The 22,289-nt window shown below is 32.4% G+C and overlaps 2 long non-coding RNA genes across 2 annotated transcripts; both read right to left on the minus strand.

Annotated features, from left to right (window-relative positions):
- Positions 1-5,957: 5,957 nt before the first annotated feature.
- LOC140955341 (uncharacterized) lies at positions 5,958-11,265 on the minus strand. The gene is made up of 3 exons (XR_012169314.1): positions 8,886-11,265; positions 8,693-8,762; positions 5,958-6,536 (listed from the first exon to the last, which is right to left on the minus strand). It is a non-coding gene; the product is annotated as an uncharacterized lncRNA (long non-coding RNA).
- Positions 11,266-18,089: 6,824 nt separating this feature from the next.
- LOC140955343 (uncharacterized) lies at positions 18,090-22,173 on the minus strand. The gene is made up of 2 exons (XR_012169315.1): positions 19,491-22,173; positions 18,090-18,970 (listed from the first exon to the last, which is right to left on the minus strand). It is a non-coding gene; the product is annotated as an uncharacterized lncRNA (long non-coding RNA).
- Positions 22,174-22,289: the final 116 nt, after the last annotated feature.

Below are 22,289 nucleotides of genomic sequence, written 5' to 3' on the forward strand. Positions count from 1 at the left end.
ATTTTTTCTCTTTTATTTCAACCCTTGGGCATATCACATATCGTTTAAGAGTGTAAAAAAAAAAGTATCTTTATAAAAGCCAATGTATCTTATTTATTTCAATCTCCCCTCTTAACGTCAAAATAAAATATTCTTATCGATTTTGCAAACTTTCCGAACAATATTCTTCTAAACACAATCATTGACAACAGTTTCAACCAACCATAAATAACAAATGAATAATATTCCAAACAATCCATATTGTCAAGTTATAATTCATTATTATGAGAATAACATATCCAAATATTAACTTCAACAATTCGTGAAATTTCCAGAAATATGGGTTTAACCGCACTGACCTCAAACTTGCAGACCTACTGTGTGAGAAGCGTAACTTCTATACCAAATGTTTGTTTCTGATCTCCACCGTTCTGAATCTAGATAGAATCAGGAAGAACAACATATCCAAATTATAGCCTAATCCAACGGTGGCCGAAGGAGAAAATAGACAACAAAGAAGATTGTTTAGAAGTGTATTTTCCCAGATATTTTCCTCCCTTGATATCTCTCAAACGGGGACTGATATAGAAAATCCCTTCAGTGAAAATGTACATGACACGGATGAGAACAACTTATCCGAATATCGTTCTGATCCAATGGTGGAAGGTGAAGTTATAGCTGTCAGATGTTTTGCCATCAATATGTCTTCTCTCTAGCCTCTCTTTAAACTCTCTCTTACTCTTTCCAATCCCTCTAAGAGAGAAATAGAATGATATTTATAGTTCTAACATCTTGTTAATTGCACATTTATCCCCACCCTTTTTTATCATTTGTACATAAACTCTCAACCTTCTATTATTTGAGTATTGACCTCTCTTGATCTTACGTATTCATTTTGTTCTCACAAATGTTTTTCTTTTCAATAATTTAGTACTATATTCACTTTTCATTTCATTAATTTCACTATTTTTTACCTTGATTTAGATTTCTTTAATTTAATTTAACCCATTTTACTATTGGTTAAATTTCTCATCTTTTAATAACCGCAGAAAAATTATTACTAGGGTTTATAATTAAACCCAGTTGAATTCATGGTCCGAGTTTTACTGTGGACGACACTACTCATTAGTTTTTTTTTTTAAAAAATAGATTTTGCTATAAATTTAAGGGGGAAATTGGTAAGGTAAATACCATGCATCTGTATTGTTCACCCCTTTATATTTTACCGTGGATGCCATTGTTTACTTTTTTATGTTTGCTATAAATTTAAAGGGAAAAAATATTAAATCTGGTTGAGCTCATGGTTCGAGTTCACCCTTAAAGTTTTATTGTGGACGACATTGTTCACTTTTTTATTGTTAAAGAAAAAATAATTTCCTATTTTTTTCTATTTTTTTAAATTAATCGTATTTTTATTTTTGTTTTTATTTTGATTAATATTCTTTCTCTCTTTTATGCTTTTTAGAAAGCTTATTTGAAATGACATTTATATTTTAATTATGCATTTAATGTTTTAGGAGGTATTTCTGATTAATCTATATATTTTTTTAATCTTTTATATACATGAACTTTAATTTTAAAAATAAAAAGAAATTTATTTTTAATATGTGCAGCCTTGCATATTATTTTTTACCTTTTATTTTATTCAATTAATTTAATGTGTGTGTCTATTTTTATTATTGTTTGAATGAATAAAATAATTATTTTAATTAATAAGTTTAGTAAACGCAACCGCGTAAATATTACGTCTTACAAAATTAAATATCTTAATCTACACTTATCTCTCAAGTTTTTTAGTATTTATTTTTAGTCATCGTTTATGGTTTTTGTTTTCACTTATTAAGACATAGAGTTCTCAATTGTTTTGATTATATGTATGTATATTTTTTTTATTTTCACTTGGAATTTTTTTTTAAATACAAAACTTGAAAAAGTCTATATTTAAATTTTTTTTGTTATCTAGTATAAACTAAAAGATGCGGTGCTTTTATTGTGCACTACCTAGTAAAATACTATTCATTTCAATAGCATTTTTTTGTCTTTTTTTTTGTATATATATAATTTTTTCTAATTTTATACTTCAATATTTAGTTTATTGGAGATTAGGTTTTATAATTTATTGTGGTTTGCTTTATACAAGGTTAGCTCGATCTTGTAACCCGTGTTAGAGGTTGGGCGAGTTGACTCCAGTTTTATTTATCTTTTTTAATTGATAAATTTTTTTTCAATTTCATCATTCAACATTAGGTTGATTAGGAATTAGGTTTCGTGATTTATTTTGGTTTGCTTTATATAAGATCATCTCGGTCTCATTACTTGAGTCACGGGTTTGGCGAGTTAACCTAGTTAACTCGAGTTTTTATTGACTTTTTTTATTGGAATTTTTTCCATTTCATCTTTCAACATTTTGTTGATTATGAATTAGGCGTCGTGAATTATTTTGGTTTGTTTTCTATTGGGTTATCTTGGTCTTATGCTTGGGTCACGTGTTTTATGGGTTAACCCAGATAAACTCATATTATTTTGTTGTATCCTATTTTTAAATTTAAATTTCTTCATTTTCAACCTTTAACATTGAGCTTATTGAAAATTAGGCTTCATAATTTTTTTTAATTTGCTTTTAACATGGTTATCATAGTCTTATAACCTTGGTCGCGAGTTTGACATATTAATTCAGGTTAACTTAGGTCTTTTTTTATTTACTTTCTGTGAGATTATCCTGATTTGTTTTTTCTAATTTCATACTTTAATACATAGTTTATTGAAAATTAGGATTCATAATTTATTATGGTTTGCTTTATACATGGTTAGCTCGGACTTATAACCCGTGTTGCAAGTTTGGCGGGTTACTGACACGATCAAAAGATTGATGTCTTCTTCCAAGTGCAGGACTGTCGAAGTAATAAATAACCTGGCAAGACCGGGGTCGAACCACAAAGATGTTAACTATATAATAATAATAATAATAATAATAATAATAATAATAATAATAAGTTAATGAGGACTTTGAGATGTAAGATTGATGTGAGGATTCAACAATGATAAAAACAAATGTCAAGGTTAGAGGAGTCACTAATAAAAAGAGTATAGTATAAACTTTTTTTATTAATCAATTGGAAACCACACACAAACGAGGTTCTAATCATATGATTTATCCTTAATAGGTCATTATAAATTTTTAACATGATCATTTTAATTATCTTATTTAAGTAAAACCAAACTTTTAAATATTATCAAGAATTTATGATGCTAACTTATGTTAATAACAAATCAAGTTCCTTTCATAGCACATGTGTAGGTTATACCATACGGTTGGCTATGAAAGTGCCAAGAATTTGTTGTACCAAGTGTTATACAACACAAATCTAGATTAATCATTGAACAAGCAAGGTATTAAGAATTAGTAAGATAAAAAGATAAAGACATGTTAATAACAAACTTTCTTGGATATAAACATTGAAGTCCATGTTGAGTTTATATTATACATATTCTAACACCATTAGTGAAACCTTTTCACCTTGACATAATAAACTTAGTTAAACATAATAAAAAAGAAAAGCATAAATAAACAACATAAGAACATAAGTATAGTAAATGAAATGAAAAGCATAAACAAGAGATTAAGGAAAATATAACATGAAATAAAACTTAAAAATTACAAAAATATAAAAAAAGAAATAAAGAGCATGATCTTGATCTGAACAACCAAGATGCCTAAATGCATGGCAAATACCTCCTTTTATAGGTCAAAATTTAGAACTATTGATTTGATGACTAATTGTTGAGTGGGTGGCCACATCTTGACTTGGTTACAATCCTTATCTTTTTGTCTGAACAAAACATCATTGATAACGTCCGAGTTTGAACCAACATTACTTATGAAAGTTATAGGAAATTGTGTCAGATTTCCAGGAAAAAACATTGAGGTCATTTGGATTTCTAGAACTCGAGATATGGGCAAAACACTGAACAGTGTTTGGGCTGCAGGATAAATTCAGACTTCTTTGTTGTTGCTATAATTTGGACTTAAAAATGATCTTTTTAAATCTTGGACTCCCATGAAATTTTTAGGCCTATGTCTTAGCTTTCCATCCATATAAAGCATACCTAAATCCGAGATCTGTAGCTCCAGATATGACTCAATTACCGAATAGTGTTCCTATTTGGACTTAACCAAAATCTTTTTTCTAAGTTTTACCCTCTCTTTGTCCTTTCAATTTCAGTACTTAAACTCATCAATCAATCCTTTTATTTATGTGATAGGCCTGCATTTAAGATGAAAATTTACCATAAATTAAGGTATCTTATAGTATCAGACTTGTTATTATAAAACATGCTTTAGTTAAGGAGTTATTGATACTTCAAGTGCAAAATGATGATATAAAACCTTGATAAAAATGCACTTTTAAGTACTAATCAGTTACCTCAAGTTTGTTTTCTCTCTATTTAATTTACCTTTTTTTTTTCAATTTAATCATTCAACATCAAGTTGATTGAGAATTAGGCTTCATGATTAATTTTGGTTTGTTTTTTATAAGGTTCTCTCGGCCTCATAACTCGAGTTGTGGGTTTGGCGAGTTAACCCTATTGACTTAAGTTTTTTTTTTTTTTTTTTTAACTTTGTCATTAACATTTTTTATATTTCATGATTCAGCATTGGTTTGATTGTGAATTAGGCTTCATGATTTATTTTGTTTTGCTTTCTATGAGGTTATCTAGTCTTATGTTCGGGTCATATGTTTTGCGGGTTAACCCAGGTAGACTCAATTTTTTCACTGTGTTCTCTTTTTAAATTGATTTTTTTTTCATTTTCAACCTTTAACAATGAGTTTATTAAAAATTAAGCTTCATAATTTATTTTGATTTTCTTTTAATAAGATTATCATAATATCATGATCTTGGTCGTAGGTTCGACATATTAATCCGGGTTAAATCAAGTAATTGTTTGTCTACTTTTCATGAAGTTATCTTGATATCATGACCCAGATCACAGGTTTGACAGGTTAACCTAGATAAGTTTTTGTTATTTTTTAATTAATTGTTTTCATTTACATTCTTCAACAATGAGTTGATTGGAAATTGAGCTTTGTAATTTATTTTGATTTACTTTTTATAAGGTTATCATGGGCTTATAATCTAGGTCATTGATTTGACAGATTAACCCGTGTTAACCCGAATCAATTCAATATGTTGTCATTTTATTTTATTTTTTAAATCATAAAAAAAATCAAGGGGAAAAAAATCCTAGTTAACCAAGGTTAACTTAACTAACCCATCATACACGACATGAGATATTGGTGGAAAAAAAAATTAGATCTCCAAAAAAGGGCCAGACAAAAAAGGTCTAAGTTAAATAAAAAAACATTGTGAACAAAAATGCAAGTTGACTCTAGTGAACTTGATCAACCCACTCTTGAAATAACAAAATAGAAGGAGAAGCAAAAAAATAACAAAGCTCAAGGCAAATAATTTAATGCAAAATAATAAAATAAAAAAAAATAAAAACTAAGTCATAAAAAAAATTAGGGAACACCATGTCAACTCGGGTTATCTCGATTGACCTGTCACTTCCGACATGAGATCATGATTAAAAAAATTAGACTTTCAAAAGAAGAACCTAGCAAAAAGACCAAAGTTAAATAAAAAGACATCGAGTAAGAAAATGCAAGCTAACCCGGGTTAACTTGATTAACCTGTACTCGGGATAACCCAAAATAAATAAATAAAAAATCACTTAGCTCAAGGACCAATAATTTAACACTAAAGTATGAAAAAAAAAATTTTAAAATCATTTCATAAAAAAATTGAGGGAAAAAAATAAGACAATCATAATTAACTTGACTAATTTATTATTCGAAATATAAGATCGAGATAACTTAATAATAAAAAAGAAATAAATAAAGTAAAACAATGAATTTAACGGTGAAGCACTTCAAGATGGAAGTCGAGAGGTTTCAGCAGTTGCGTTTGAAGCTTAAAATGGCCAATAACTGGGCTGGTGTTTCAAGATTCAACCGTGTAAATTGTAAGACTAATTGTGATTGGATAGTAATTGTCCGTCTAATTAATACACTGATTATTGCTTTTAAAATTGAAAGTTGAAATATAAATATAAAACGAACAAACTATCTATCCTCGGAGTAAGTTTCGGATTACAAGATAAGGTTTTTATTTTTATTTTTTTTGGTGTCTAAACTATCTATCCTCGGAGTGAAACGTCATTGTACGCACGCCCATAGTGCTGACGGCCTCGGTCGATGGCACAGACACCATTTATTCTTTGGACTACCGAGCATTTCAAATCAGTCGAACTCGAAATCCAAACGCGATTACTCGATGCATGCTGAGGAGATCGAGCAAAATTCTAGCATTATTATATTATAAAAAATATATGGTGGACCTTGAATTGAAAATGACTTCGAATTTTGGACACACATGGAAGGAGTTGCCCTTCAACAATATCGTGCACCTTGTTGCTTATTCGAACAAAAACCTCGAAGAAAATCTCAAGAAAACGCAGGATTTGATGAAACTTTGGGCGGACTCGGAGCACATGCCTGCAAGATCAAGAACCAGCTTTATCTAAAATCACAAGAGCCAATAATAATGGCAAAATACAATTAACTGATAATAAATCTTATGCAATGTATCATATAAATCTCCATTTTCATATTTAAGTTGCACACTGTAAAAATTATTGAGCATGATTAATAACTCCATAAACCTTTTAAAATATAATTTTTAAGAAATATATTTTAATTTATTATTCTTCATGTATGTCTAATAATAAAAAGAACAATTTTCATTTCATAAAATATAATTAAAAAATAAACCTTATTTATTCTTGTAGTTTTTTTATTAAATGGGGTCCTTGGTCATTGCCCATGTTGCCCAAAATGCTCTAGAAACACTTAGACAAGCATGCAAGATCTTGAGCAAGTGTTTGGTTTTCGCAAGTTAGAACGAACGAGGTGCACGAGAGGCAATACGAGCGTACCTCCTGGCTCATTTAGTCTTTGAAAAAGCTTAGTCATAAGCCTGCGTTTGTCTTGTTCTATCTACAAATAATCCATCAAGATTTAATAACGCCATGCGAAATCGATCAAATGAACAAGATTTCCGAAATCTCTCGCTCGATGTCTTTCTACCGTGAATACAGTAGCTAACTAGTATAAATTAACAAGCTCGGAGCAAGCAACCATATCAATCCAGCAGATAGCTTAAACATAACCATTTCTCTCTCTTTTTACGACCCTTGAGAAAAAAAATGCAGATCTTCAGCAAAGTGATGACAGATACTGATGTTCGTTTTCGGTTCTCGTTCCCAGCTCAATGCTTGCAGCATTTAGATTTTGCTGGAAATAATTATGTTGATTTGCGTGTTAAAGATAGCTGTGGCGAGCTTCGAGTTATTCGTTGCCTGAAGAGAGATGGAGATTATGACAAGCCAGTGCTTTCTAAGGGCTGGCGTCAATTTGTTAAATATTATGAACTGACAGTTGGTGACGTGGTTGTTCTTCATCGTGAGGATGACCATAACCTGGGGTCACAGTTCAGGATTGAAGCTAAAAGGAGGAGTAGTTTGAAGCTGTTTGGTGAGGAGGTTTGGGTTGAAGTGACAAGAGCTAACTAGCTATTATTTGCATGGAGCGTGGATGTTCGGCCATATCCAGATATATATAGAAGAATGAATTTCCTAAGTTTGGTGTTTTTTTGTGTGTAAATTTATGTATGTTTGAGTGTTTGAGTCTAATTAAATAAATATGTTGCTGTTCTTGGTTTCTTGAATATGTATTACGTGCATGTAATTCTCAAGTTTTTTACATTTCCAGGTTTTTCAATTTTGTTGGTTTTTTGTTTTTTCTATTTTGTGCGCTTTTTAAGTGTCTGAAAATAAGAATTTCCATTGATTTGATGGATAAATAAATTGAAAAGAATAAAAAAGTGTGTGTGTAGTCTTTTAAATCATGGGAAATTCATTGGTGATGCTAAGAAACAAAGATCATTGTTTCAAATCCTATGGTGTCAATTGCCTTCTGTTTTGTCTTGAATAACTGATATATTTTAATTTAAAAAACAGAATAAATTAACTTGAGCAGATTTTATCTTGTTTAAAATCTCAGTCCATTCCATAAATCATGTTTAAATTTCAGCTGGAACTTTTTAGTATTATTCTGGACAAAAATTATCTCAGGTTGACTTGTATCGATCTAATATGTTGTTGTCTTGAATGATTTTAGGCCAATTATATTATTACTAATAATCCAGGATTCCAGGTTGTCTTTGGATTTATCAAATTGATGAGGTCATACCCATTCAAACCCAACCTTTATACCAAACTTTGTTTAAAATTTAAATTACATAATTTAAATTGTGGTTATACATTGAAATTATACTTATTAAATTAATATTTTGAATTATAAACGGTTTGAAACCATATGTCAAAACGCTATGAAACTAGAACATGGAAAAACAGAACACTAACTGGAACAGATTTGTTTAAACAAAGCAATTGTATCATGGACTCCACCATTAGCCTGTGAACTCAATATTCCAACTTCCCCTTTCCTTCCTAGTTTATGTGAAGTTTGCTTACTCATTCACATCAGAGGACAGTTTTCTTTTCTTTATTTTTCTTTTGTAAAGAAGTTTGAAGCATCAAGAAACTAGCTCAGTATTGAATTGAAACATGTAACTGAGAAGAGAAACTTACTTCTTTCCTCCTCCTCTTTTGATAAGCCCAGATGGAGGGATTCACAAAAGGCATCAAAATTGGCCCAGACCTGGAGCAAAACGCAAAGAAAGTTGGTTGCTATACAATACTCCTGCTAAGGAACTTGAAGAAAGAAAGCGATTTGGCATCGCTGCAGCAGCTAGAGAGATCTTGAAAGAGATGCTTAGCTTACCTCTTTACATGTATCAAAAACAAGAACACCCAATATTCCAAGCCTGGTTCACATCCAAGATATTGAAGGAGTCAAAGCAGACGAGAGTGTTGAGGTCAACAGCCAAGTCTCCATGATTTGCTTATTAATTGGATCCTCAAAAACAAAGAGCAATACCATGAGAACATTCGAAAGCAATAATTGAAGGAGCTTAAGCCAAGATGCCATTCAAATATATATTAAGAGATTAGGTCAAAAGATTCCCTGGAACGTAGGACGAGATTGCGTTTGAAGTAAAAGAAGCGGTATTATTTTGACTCACAATCTTGGAACAAGTACGAATAAGTCCTTCTCCTTTATAGTCTGGCTAATCTACCCCCAAGCTTTGTCTTGCCTTGGCCTTTTGCCTTCTCTCACACTGCAGTTACAAATCATGCTCTGTTTTCGCAGGTACTTATATTTGGAATACCATGATTAGAGGCTACTCTAAAGCCAAAATGGGCCGTAGTGGCTTCTTGTTTTTCTGCCAAATGCTTCAGAATGGAGCTGAAATGGACTGTAGGAGCTTTGTTCCTGCGCTCAAAGCGTGCAGCGAACAGTTTCTGAGAGTTTTTGGAGGGAAATCAGTTCATTGTGGTATTCGAAAGATGGGTTTTGTTTCTGCTATGTTGTTTCAAGATGGGTTGGCTCGCTTTTATGACCTGCGTGGTTGTTTGGGTTTTGCTTGACACTTGTTTGATGGAATTCCTGCTAGAGATGGACTTTCTGTCTATGACTGATGGGTACTCTAAGCGTAACTGTTGGGATGAGACCTGGAAGCTTTTTGACTCGATGTCAGTGGAGGGTAATGTAGAGCCAGAAGAGGTCACCATGATAGCCGCTCGTTCAGCTTGCTCGCAGAAGGGGCGTTTGAGATTAGGGAAGAGTTTTCACGAATATGTAAAACTAGAAATGCAAATCACCATGAATGTGAAATGTGGCTGCTTGGATTCTGCAAGAGGGATCTTTGATACCATGGGAGTTAGAGATGTGGTCTCTTGGACGAGCATGGTTAATGGGTATGCTATAAGCGGTGAGCTAGAGCTGGCAAGGATGTCGTTTAATGAGATGCCGGAGAGGAATGTGGTTTCCTGGAGTGCCATGATTGCTGGGCAACCACCCAAAGGAAGCTTTAGAATGGTTTGTAACATGCTGGAGGCTGCGTTTGTTCCATTGGAGAGCATTAGTTCGTGTGCTCTCTGCTTGTGGTCAATTGGATTTCTTGGAATTTGGTCAGGGAATCCATTGAAACTACATCATCGTTACAAAACACAACGAATCAGTGTGATGATAGCAAACGCGTTCATTGACATGTATTGCTAAATCTGGGGTCATGCATGAAGCTGAGACTGATGGGGCGGAATCCGGGACCGGTGATGTACTGATCATTGCTCATCGGAGGGGTAAGCACACTGAGACACAATATTTAACGTGGTTCGGCAAATTGCCTACATCCACGGGAGAGGTTCATTTTATTTAGAGATAGAGAAAGAATACAACACATGGAGGAGGATCACATCCACTCAACTCCCCTCTCTCATTGCTACATGGGGCAGCAGCTGCTACATGGGGCACTGTTCATGATACGTCACTGTTCATGTCTACTGTTCACATGGGTCGGGTCAACTCATCCGGGTGAAGAAGACGCGTGGGGCGCGTTGGCGCGCGTGGGTAGACGCCTTGCCGGAGAGTGATGGAGAGTGCGGCCATGTCCGACGTCCGATTTTGACGCCGTTTTCACCAGTGGCTTCGTATCGTCCTCCTCTACACAGTGGGATGGTCAAAACACCATTTTGACAACTTTCATTTTTGAGCAAAGATCAAACACCACTTTAAACCAAAAAAGCTCTGATACCATTTGATGGGGCGGAATCCGGGACCGGTGATGTACTGATCATTGCTCATCGGAGGGGTAAGCACACTGAGACACAATATTTAACGTGGTTCGGCAAATTGCCTACATCCACGGGAGAGGTTCATTTTATTTAGAGATAGAGAAAGAATACAACACATGGAGGAGGATCACATCCACTCAACTCCCATCTCTCATTGCTACATGGGGTAGCAGCTGCTTAAGGCAGCAGGGCTGCTGATGGCAGCCCTTCTATTTCTTTCTCTCTTCTTCTCTCTACATGTCTCACAACTCTCACACTTTGCTCTCTAAGATCATGCCTCTTTTATAGGCATCAATGGCAGCTCCTCTTGCTCCTTTGTCATCAATGGTGGCTGCCAAACTCATCTCTTCTTCAACAAAGGTGGCTGCCAACTTCTTCTCTTCTTCAACAATGGTGGCTACCAAAGTCAAGGTTGGTGGTTGCCACCAACAAGACTCCTTCTTTGACAATGTCAACATAATTGGCAACATTCCAACAGAGACTAGGGAGTGTCAGCGTATGGAGTCTCTTCTTGATGAAGGAGAGAGGAATTTATCTATTTCTGATTAAGCTGAGAGAAGAAGAGTGTGGCAGTTGGAGAAGAATGAGATTTTCACAGATAAATCAGCTTGTGCTCTCATTGATGATATTTGGCATCCAGCATCTAAGAATTTTGGTACTTTACTCTGGCAAAGTATATTTCCTCCTAAAATTAAGATGTTTCTGTGGCTGTTGTTGCGGGTAGTTTGAGTGTTAAGGGATTTCTTGCCTACAGAAGAATTATTAGTTATGATGATGCTTGTTGTTATTTTTGTGATATGGAAATTGAGACCGTTGATCACCTTTTTATTGATTGCTCTGTTACCTAGAGGTTCTAGTCTAGAATCATTATGGATTGGGTATGATGAGTGTATGCTGAAGACTATATATTCAGCTTTTTTTACAGGAATGGGGGCATTCTAGGAGATAGAAAGTGTATGATTGGAGGCCCTAAATTCAGATAATCGTTTGTTCAATTATGCAACACCCCTTTTCAATACCAAATACAAAGGCAGTTAATGGCTTGTTTCAAGACTTGAAAACACAGTGATTAAGCAGAAGTATGACAAGACTGCAAAACTCTAAAAACTGAACTTCATTTTACTTCGAAAAAGTTTTAAGTCATTTTTAATGTGCTTGAGTTCACAAGATTTGTTCCTGTCATGTGTATCAGTTTATATGAGTATTAAGGGATTTCTTGCCTACAGAAAAATTATTAGTTATGATGATGCTTGTTGTTATTTTTGTGATATGGAAATTGAGACTATTGATCACCTTTTTATGCATTGCTCTGTCACTTAGAGGTTCTAGTCTAGAATCTTTATGGATTGGGTATGATGAGTGTATGCTGAAGACTATATATTCAGCTTTTTTAACAGGAATGGAATCATTTGTTACATTGAAAATTTCAGCACAAAATCATCTATATGCTTTGTTGACATATCTTGTGTTCTATTTGGATTACCCGTAATGAATTAGTTTAGTTTTTGATGCTCAAGATATCTTGTTGATCTTGATTGGAATAAAATTTATGATTTAACTTTATATTGTTTAGCTCAATGGCTTCGTGTTAGATTTCAGAATTTTACTTCTACAGATATTTATATTATATGTTGAAGTGGTCTCATGGGCACGCTAAGCAAGCTCTGATCATTTTTTAGCAAATGAGAAGTGGTGGTTGCAAGCCAGATTTCAGAATTTTACTTGTTTGGTGGTATTTCAAGGTCTGATGGAATTGTATTGTTAAGATCTTTCTAACAATATTAGATATGTAAAAAACAGAGTTATGGTGTGACCCCAGTTACTTATTCCTTCTTTACTTTTGTTTCTGTTGTAAATAATTGATATTATTTCAAAAGGTTTTTATCTAGTGTCTATATAGTGAACTTTGATAGAGGTATAGTGACCTCGATAGGCACAGGACCCTTAGGTTTGACAATCATGCTAGACCTAAAGAAAAATGGGTCTGGCGAACATGCCAGATTCAAATACTTGTGTTTGGCTATCATGTATATCTAAGGCAATATGGATCTGGCGAACGTGCTAGATTCAGAATACTTGGATTTGACAATCAACCTAACCCAAGGCAAACATGTTAGCACTCTATAAATACCATATGCTTTTACAAGCAAAAAGGTGCTAAAAAATCCGTATTATTATTTGTCCGTGTTTGCAAGGCTTGTTGGTATTTCCTTTCTATCTTGGTCACTGTTTTTGTAACCCTTGTCTTCAGACGAGGAATTTGTTGGATCCTGGAGGATAGTCTTGTGTTCAGGAAATATCCTTAAGGACAGTGTATGTAATCGCCTCAAGTTATAGTTTGTTTATGTTCGATGTATCTAGTTCTTACACTAATCTTAAGGATATTTTAGTAACATGGACGAGAACACTACTGCCGACAGCTTCTTTGCCCTCAACAATGTTGTTGTTGTTGAGAACTTAGCTGCTGCCATCTCTCCTATCGTCAGCTCTGCTATTGTTGCCACTATATCATTAGCTAAAATTAAGATGTTTCTGTGGCTATTGTTGCAGGGTAGTTTGAGTGTTAAGGGATTTCTTGCCTACAGAAGAATTATTAGTTATGATGATGCTTGTTGTTATTTTTGTGATATGGAAATTGAGACCATTGATCACCTTTTTATTCATTGCTCTGTTACCTAGAGGTTCTTGCCTACAGAAGAATTATTAGTTATAGAGTGCTAACATGTTTGCCTTGGGTTTGGCGGTCAACGTAACCCAAGGCAAATATGTTAGCACTCTATAAATACCATGCGTTCTTACAAGCAAAAAAGTGCTCAAAAAACCATACTATTATTTGTGTGTGTTTGCAAGGTTTATTGGTATCTCCTTTTTATCTTGGTCACTGTTTTTGTAACCCCTTTCTTTAGACGAGAAACTTGTTGGATCCCAGAGAATAGCCTTGTGTTGAGAAAATATCCTTAAGGATAGTGTATGTACACGACTCAAGTTATAGTTTGTTTATGTTTGATGTATCTAATTTTTACACTAATCTCAAGGATGTTAACATGGACGAGAACAGTACTGTCGACAATGTTGTTGTTGAGAACTCAACTGCTGCCATCTCTCCTGTCGCTAGCTCTGTTGTTGTTGCCAGTGTATCATTAGCTAAACCATTCCTCATGTTTTACCGTAGACGACATTGTTTTTTTTTTTTTTCTAGGTTTGCTATAAATTTAAGTGGGGGAATGTTAAACCCAGTTGAATTCATGGTCTGGGTTTACCCTAAATAAACTAAAGCGTATGGGGTAAACACTGTGTAGATACACTGCTCATCCCCTCACGTTTTATTGTGGATGACACTAGATTTTTGTTTTTTTGTTTTTTTTTTTTAAGGTTTTACTATAAATTTAAGGGGAAAATGTGTGAGATGAACATCATGCAGCCGCATTGTTCACCCCTTTATATTTTACCGTGGATGACATAGTTTACTTTTTTTATGTTTGCAATAAATTTAAGGAGAAAAAATATTAAACCTGGTTGAGTTCATGGTCCGGGTTCACCCCCTCAAGTTTTACTATGGACGACATTGTTCACTTTTTATTTTTTTTCTTTCTCTCTTTTATGCTTTTTAGAAAGCTTATTTGAAATAACAATTATAATTTAATTATGCATTTAATTTTTTAGGAGTTATTTCTTATTAATCTATATTTTTTTTAATCTTTTATATACATGAACTTTAATTTTGAAAATAAAAAGAGATTTATTTTTCAAATAATATTTCTAATATGTGCAACCTTGCATATTATTTTTTACCTTTTATTTTATTCAAATAATTTAATGTGTGTGTCTATTTTATTATCATTTGATTGAATAAAACAATTATTTTAATTAATAAATTTATCAAGCACAATCGCGTAAATGTCATGTCTTGCAAAATTTAATATCTTAATTTACACTTGTCTCTCAATTTTTTTAGTTTTAATTTTTAGTTATCATTTATGGTTTTTGTTTTTTCACTTATTAAGACATACAGTTCTTAATTGTTTTGATTAAGTGTATGTATATATATTTTTTATTTTCACTTGGAAATTTTTTAAATACAAAAAAGTATTGAAAAAGTCTATATATAAATTTTTTTGTAAAAAAAAAAATTCTAACCAGCGGTGAAATGCGGGTCAAATATCTATTATAAACTAAAAGAGATGGTGCTTTTATTGTGCACTACCTTGTAAAATACTATTTATTTCAATAGTATTTTTTTGTCTTTATATATATATATATATATATATATATATATTGAATTTTATACTTCAGTATTTAGTTTATTGGAGATTAGGTTTTATAATTTATTGTGGTTTGCTATATACATGGTTAGTTCGATCTTGTAACCCGAGTCATGGGTTTGGCAGGTTGACTCCAGTTTTATTTATCCTTTTTTATTGATAATTTTTTTTTTCAATTTCATCATTCAACATTAGATTGATTGGAAATTAGGTTTCATGATTTATTTTGGTTTGCTTTATATAAGATTATCATTACTTGAGTCTCGGGTTTGCCGGGTTGACCTAGTTAACTCGAGTTTTTATTGAATTTTTTTATTTGAATTTTTTATATTTCATCCTTCAGCATTTGGTAGATTATGAATTAGGCCTCATGAATTATTTTGGTTTGTTTTATATGGGGTTATGTCGGTCATATGCTCAGGTCACGTGTTTTGTTGGTTAACCCGGATAAACTCATATTGTTTTGTTGTATCCTATTTTTAAATTTAATTTTCTTCATTTTCAACCTTTAACAATGAGCTTATTAAAAATTAAGCTTCATAATTTTTTTTTTTAACAGGGTTATCACAGTCTTATGACCTTGCTCGTGAGTTTGACAGATTAATTCAGGTTGACTTAGGTCTTTTTTTATTTACTTTCTATGAGATTATCTTGATATTTTTTTTCTAATTTCATACTTCAATATTTAGTTTATTGGAGATTAGGATTCATGATTTATTGTGGCTAGCTTGGACTTATAACCCGTGTTTAAGGTTTGGCGGGTTAACTCGAGTTTGTTTTCACTTTTTTTAATTGACCATTGTTTTTCAATTTAATTATTCAACATCAAGTTGACTGGGAATTAGGTTTCATGATTTATTTTGATTTATTTTTTATGAGGTTTTCTCAGCCTTATGACTCGAGTCGTGGGTTTGGTGAGTTAACCCTATTGACTTGAGTTTTTTTTTTTTTTTTTTTACTTTTTCATTGGAATTTTTTATATTTCATGATTTGGCATTAGTTTGATTGTGAATTAGACTTCATGATTTTTTTTTTTTCTATGAGGTTATATAGTCTTATGCTCGGGTCACGTGTTTTGCGGATTAACCCGGGTAGACTCAAGTTTTTTCACTGTGTTCTATTTTCAAAATCGATTTTTTTTTTCATTTTCAACCTTTAACAATGAGTTCATTAAAAATTAGGCTTTATAATTTATTTTGATTTTCTTTTAATGGGGTTATCACAATATCATGACCTTGGTCGCAAGTTCGACATATTAATCCAGGTTAAATCAAGTAATTTTTTTGTCTACTTTTCATGAGGTTATCTTGATATCATGACCTGGATCACAGGATTGGGAGGTTAACCTAGATAATTTTTTGTTATTGTTTAATTAATTGTTTTCATTTACATTCTTCAACAATGAGTTGATTAGGAATTGAGCTTTGTAATTTGTTTTGAATTATTTTTTATAGGGTTATCGTGGGCTTATAATCTAGGTCGTCGATTTGACAGATTAACCCGTGTTAGCCCGAATCGATTCAATATGTTGTCATTCTAATATTATTTTTTAAAAAAAGATGTTGTCATGAATTTTTGTTAATCAAACAACATTTTTGCAGGTTGTGTGAGGTTACTTAAATCCATCATGTCGATCAGGTTACATCGGCTCTACCTCCACGTTTTTTTTAAAAAATATTTACTTGAAAAATATTAGCAATGTCTGGATGTTTCTTTTGTATGCTAAAAAAAATTAATCTAACTCGAGGCGTAGAGCAGGTCAACGATCTAGTTTATCAACAAAAACTAATGGAGGGAAATCATCGTTCCTCTCCTTGAATGCTACTATTTAAGTGTTGTTCATTGGAATGAAGGTGGCTCGTGTTGTTCACTGGAAAGAAGGTGGCCCGTGCCACACCGAGGGTCGGACCAAACTTTTTCCAATACTAAAAAAAGGATATTAAAGCGATGATAATATGAGACAATCTAGTTAAATTAACTAAAACACAGCCTAAGATATAAGACCGAAAGAACCAATAAAAAGAAAAAAAAATTAGAAACTTCAAGGCCTAATAACCTAATGTTAAAGATGAAAAAAAAAACTTCAAAAAATACAATGCCGAAGAAGAAAACCCAAGTCAGCTCGGAAAACTTGACAAACCAACAACCCATGATATGATTTTGGGATAAAAAAAAAAAGAATTTCAAAAGGATGACCTAGTAAAAAAAACCTAAGTTTGATGAAAAAAATGTCAAAAAAAAAAAACTAGAGTCAATCCTTGTTAACTTACCAACCCACCATCAGAATAACCAAATAGTAAGAAAAGTAAAAAAATAAAAAAGCTCAAGGACAAATAAGTTAATGTAAAATGATGAAATTAAAATAAAAATCATAAAAAAAATTCAAAGGAAAAAATCCTAGTCAACCTATGTTAACTTAACTAACCCATCAAACACGACATGAGATATTGATGGAAAAAAAAAAAGATCTCCAAAAATGGGCGAGGCAAAAAAGGTCCAAGTTAAATAAAAAAACATTGTGAACAAAAATGCAAGTTGACCCTAGTGAACTTGATCAACCCACTCTTGAAATAACGAAATAGAAGGAGAAGCAAAAAAATAACAAAGCTGAGGGCAAATAAGTTAATGCAAAATGATAAATTAAAAAAATAAAAACAAAGTCATAAAAAAATTAGGGAACACCAAGTTAACTCGGGTTATCTCGATTGACTCGCCATTCGCGACACGAGATCAGGATTAAAAAATTAGACTTTCAAAAAAAGGACCTAACGAAAAGACTGAAGTCAAATAAAAAGACATCGAGTAAGAAAATGCAAGCTAACCCGGGTTAACTTGATTAACCTGTACTCGGAATAACCCAAAAAAAAAAAAAGTGAAAAAATCACTTAGCTCAAGGACCAATAATTTAACACCAAAATATGAAATTGTTAAAAAAAAAATTCAATTTTATAAAAAAATCAAAGGAAAAAAATAAGGCAATCATGGTTAACTTAACTAACCTATTAGCCGAAATATGAGATCGAGATAACTTAATAAAAAAAAATATAAACTAATAAAATTAAGGGTTTAATAACCAAATATCAAATAATAAATTAAAAATAATAATAATTTTCAATGAAGACCACTATAAAAAAAAATAGCAAAGTAAAATATACAAGAGGATATCATGGCATTAACGGCGAAGCACTTCAAGATGGAAGTCAAGAGGAAGGTAGAAGGTTTCAGCAGTTGCGTTTGAAGCTTAAGATGGCCAATAACTGGGCTGGTGTTTCAAGATTCAGCCGTGTAAATTGTGAAACTAATTGTGATTGGATAGTAATTGTCTGTCTAATTAATGCACTGATTATTGTTTTAAAATAGAAAGTACAAATATAAATATAAAAAGAATAAACATGTTTCGGGTTAGAGAGATAAATATAAAATATAAAAATAAATATGATTACAAGATAAATATGTTTTTTATTTTTTTTTGTCTGAACCATGTATCCTTTCTATCTTAATAGGAACCCTTTGGGTAAAAATAATAAAGAATAAAGAAAAGAAACCGCTGCCTGTCAAAAAGAAAGCACATAGCCTCCTCCGAGTAGAAACGTCATTGCACGCCCACAGTGCTGACGGTCTCGGTCGATGACACAAACACTATTTATTCTTTGGGCTACATGCACACAACACAGACACCGAGCATTTCAAATCACTCGAACTCGAAATCCAAACGCGATTACTCGATGCATGCTGAGGAGATCGAGCGTAATTCTAGCATTATTATATTATAAAAAATATATCGTGGACCTTGAATTGAAAACGACTTCGAATTTTGGACACGCATGGAAGGATTTGCCCTTCAACAATATCGCGCACCTTGTTGCTTATTCGAACAAAAACCTCGCAGAAATCTCAAGAAAACGCATGCCTGCAAGATCAAGAACCAGCTTTATCTAAAATCACAAGAGCCAATAATAATGGTAAAATACAATTAACTGATAACGAATCTTATGCAATGTATTATTTAAATCTCCATTTTTTAATTAATGCTAGAAAATTGAAGTAAGGAGTGAAAGCCTCATCTCCTAAGAGAGGACATTATCCCAAGTTCATGACCCCGACTTAAAATGAATATAAATAGGGAACCTAGATAAAATTATAAATTAATGAAACCTTTTAAAATATAATTTTTAAGAAATATATTTTAATTTATTATTCTTCATGTATGTCTAATAATAAAAAGAGCAATTTTCATTTCATAAAATATAATTAAAAAATAAACCTTATTTGTTCTTGTAGTTTTTTTATTAAATGGGGTCCTTGGCCATTGCCCATGTGTTGCCCAAAATGCTCTAGAAACACTTAGACAAGCATGCAAGATCTTGAGCAAGTGTTTGGTTTTCGCAAGTTAGAACGAACGAGGTGCACGAGAGGCAATACGAGCGTACCTCCTGGCTCATTTAGTCTTTGATAAGCCTGCGTTTCTCTTGTTCTATCTACAAATAATCCACCAAGATTTAAATAACGCCATGCGAAATCGATCAAATGAACAAGATTTCCGAAATCTCTCGCTCGATGTCTTTCTACCGTGAATACAGTAGCTAGCTAGTTTTTAGTATAAATCAACAACTCCCCTTGCAAGAAACCATATCAATCCAGCAGATAGCTTAAACATAACCATTTCTCTCTCTTTTTACCACCCTTGAGAAAAAAATGCAGATCTTCAGCGAAGTGTTGACAGATACTGATGTTCGTGTGCGGTTCTCGTTCCCAACTCATTGATTGCAGTATTTAGATTTTGCTGGAAATAATTATGTTGATTTGCATGTTAAAGATAGCTGTGGTGAGCTCCGAGTTATTCGTTGCCGGAAGAGAAATGGAGTTTATAAAAAGCCAGTGCTTTCTATGGGCTGGCGTGATTTTGTTGCTGATTATGGACTGAGAGTTGGTGACAAGGTTGTTCTTCATCGTGAGGATGACCAGAACCTGGGGTCACAGTTCAGGATTGAAGCTAAGAGGAGTATCAAGCTGTTTGGTAAGGAGGTTTGGGATGAAGTGACAAGAGCTAACTAGCTATTATTTGCATGGAGCGTCATCAGTCTGTTTATGTTTGAGTACTGTTTGTGGTGATAATCGATGTTCTTGGTTTCTTGAATATGTATTACGTGCATGTAATTCTCAAGTTTTTAATATTTCAAGGTTTTTCAATTTTGTTGGTTTTTTATTTTTATTTTTATTTTTTTTCTATTTTGTGCGCTTTTCAAGTGTCTGAAAATGAAGATTTCCATTGATTTAAAACCATAGAGAATCCACATATATAGTTTTTGAAATCATGGGAACTAACTCATTAATTGGTGATGCTAAGAAACAAAGATTGATGGATTCAGATCCTATCGTAATAACATATCATCTATAAAATTATGTTCCTAAAACTTGATGACATTTTGGAGATTTCTGGAAACTTCTGGTATTTATAAAACTTTCGACTGATAAAATAAAACGGGATATCTTAAAACTTCGCGTCAATTTGTTAAATATTATGAACTGACAGTTGGTGACATGGCTGTCCTTCATCGTGAGGATGACCAGAACCTGGGGTCACAGTTCAGGATTGAAGCTAAGAGGAGGAGTTTCAAGCTGTTTGGTGAGGAGGTTTGGGATGAAGTGATTATCGATGTTTGTAGTGATTATCGATGTTCTTAGCATCAGTCTAATTAAATAAATATGTTGCTGTTCTTGGTTTCTTGAATATGTATTACGTGCATGTAATTCTCAAGTTTTTTACATTTCCAGGTTTTTCAATTTTGTTGGTTTTTTGTTTTTTCTATTTTGTGCGCTTTTTAAGTGTCTGAAAATAAGAATTTCCATTGATTTGATGGATAAATAAATTGAAAAGAATAAAAAAGTGTGTGTGTAGTCTTTTAAATCATGGGAAATTCATTGGTGATGCTAAGAAACAAAGATCATTGTTTCAAATCCTATAGTGTTAATTGCCTTCTGTTTTGTCTTGAATAACTGATATATTTTAATTTAAAAAACAGAATAAATTAACTGGAGCAGATTTTATCTTGTTTAAAATCTCAGTCCATTCCATAAATCATGTTTGAATTTCAGCTGGAACTTTTTAGTACTATTTTGGACAAATAATGTTTTTTATTTTTAAAAAAATATTATCTAATTTTACAATATCAATTATATCTCTCAATTCAATTATTGAATCAAGCTGAAATTTTATAAGGAGTATGCTGACCTCAAGTTAAAAGTTTAGAAAGACCGTGGAGCATTTTTATAATTTTGTTTTGAAAAGTTATCTTTTTGTGTGGTTTTTAAGATTGTTTTTTTTTTTTTTTAATTTCATCAATTAACAACAGGTTTAATAAGAATTGAGCTGCATAATTTATTTTATTTAAGGCTATTATAGTCTCATGACCCGGATTATAAATTTGAAAAGTTAACTCAGATTGATCTAATATGTTGTCGTTTCAATATTTTTTTAAAAAATATATTATTTTGAATTTCTTTTTAGTCAGATTATATTTTTATCAATTATCTATATTGTCTTTAAACTTATTTAAAATTGATTAAGTTATATTGATTGAACTCTAATTTTTTTTTTTTTATTAGTGTTTAGAATTTGAATTGCGTAATTATCATTTAAATTGAGGTTATACATATATTCGAGTTAAATTATGTTCGTTGAATTAGTATTTCAAATTATATATATAATAACAATACACCTTAAGGATATGTTGATGAGATGAAATGAAAAATTCATTTCAATTGAAAAAACAGAACGCTAACTGGAACGGATTTGTTTAAGCAAAGCAATTGTAACATGGACTCCACCATTAGCCTGTGAACTCAAGATTCCAACTTCCCCTTTCCTTCCTAGTTTATGTGAAGTTTGCTTACTCATTCACATCAGAGGACAGTTTTCTTTTCTTTATTTTTGCTTTTGTAAAGAAGTTTGAAGCATCAAGAAACTAGCTCAGTATTGAATTGAAACATGGCTAGTCCTTTAAAATTCACAGAACGTAACAGGGATAGTGAGAGTAATTCAATAAAGAAGCACTCAAACCATATCATACATAACTGAGAAGAGAAACTTATCATACATAACTGAGAAGAGAAACTTACTTCTTTCCTCCTCTTTTGATAAGCCCAGATGGAGGGATTCACAAAAGGCATCAAAATTGGCCCACACCTGGAGCAAAACGCAAAGAAAGTTGGTTGCTATACAATACTCC

This window comes from Populus alba, chromosome 3, assembly GCF_005239225.2.
Source record: "Populus alba chromosome 3, ASM523922v2, whole genome shotgun sequence".
In the NCBI taxonomy this organism is placed as follows: Eukaryota; Viridiplantae; Streptophyta; class Magnoliopsida; order Malpighiales; family Salicaceae; genus Populus; species Populus alba.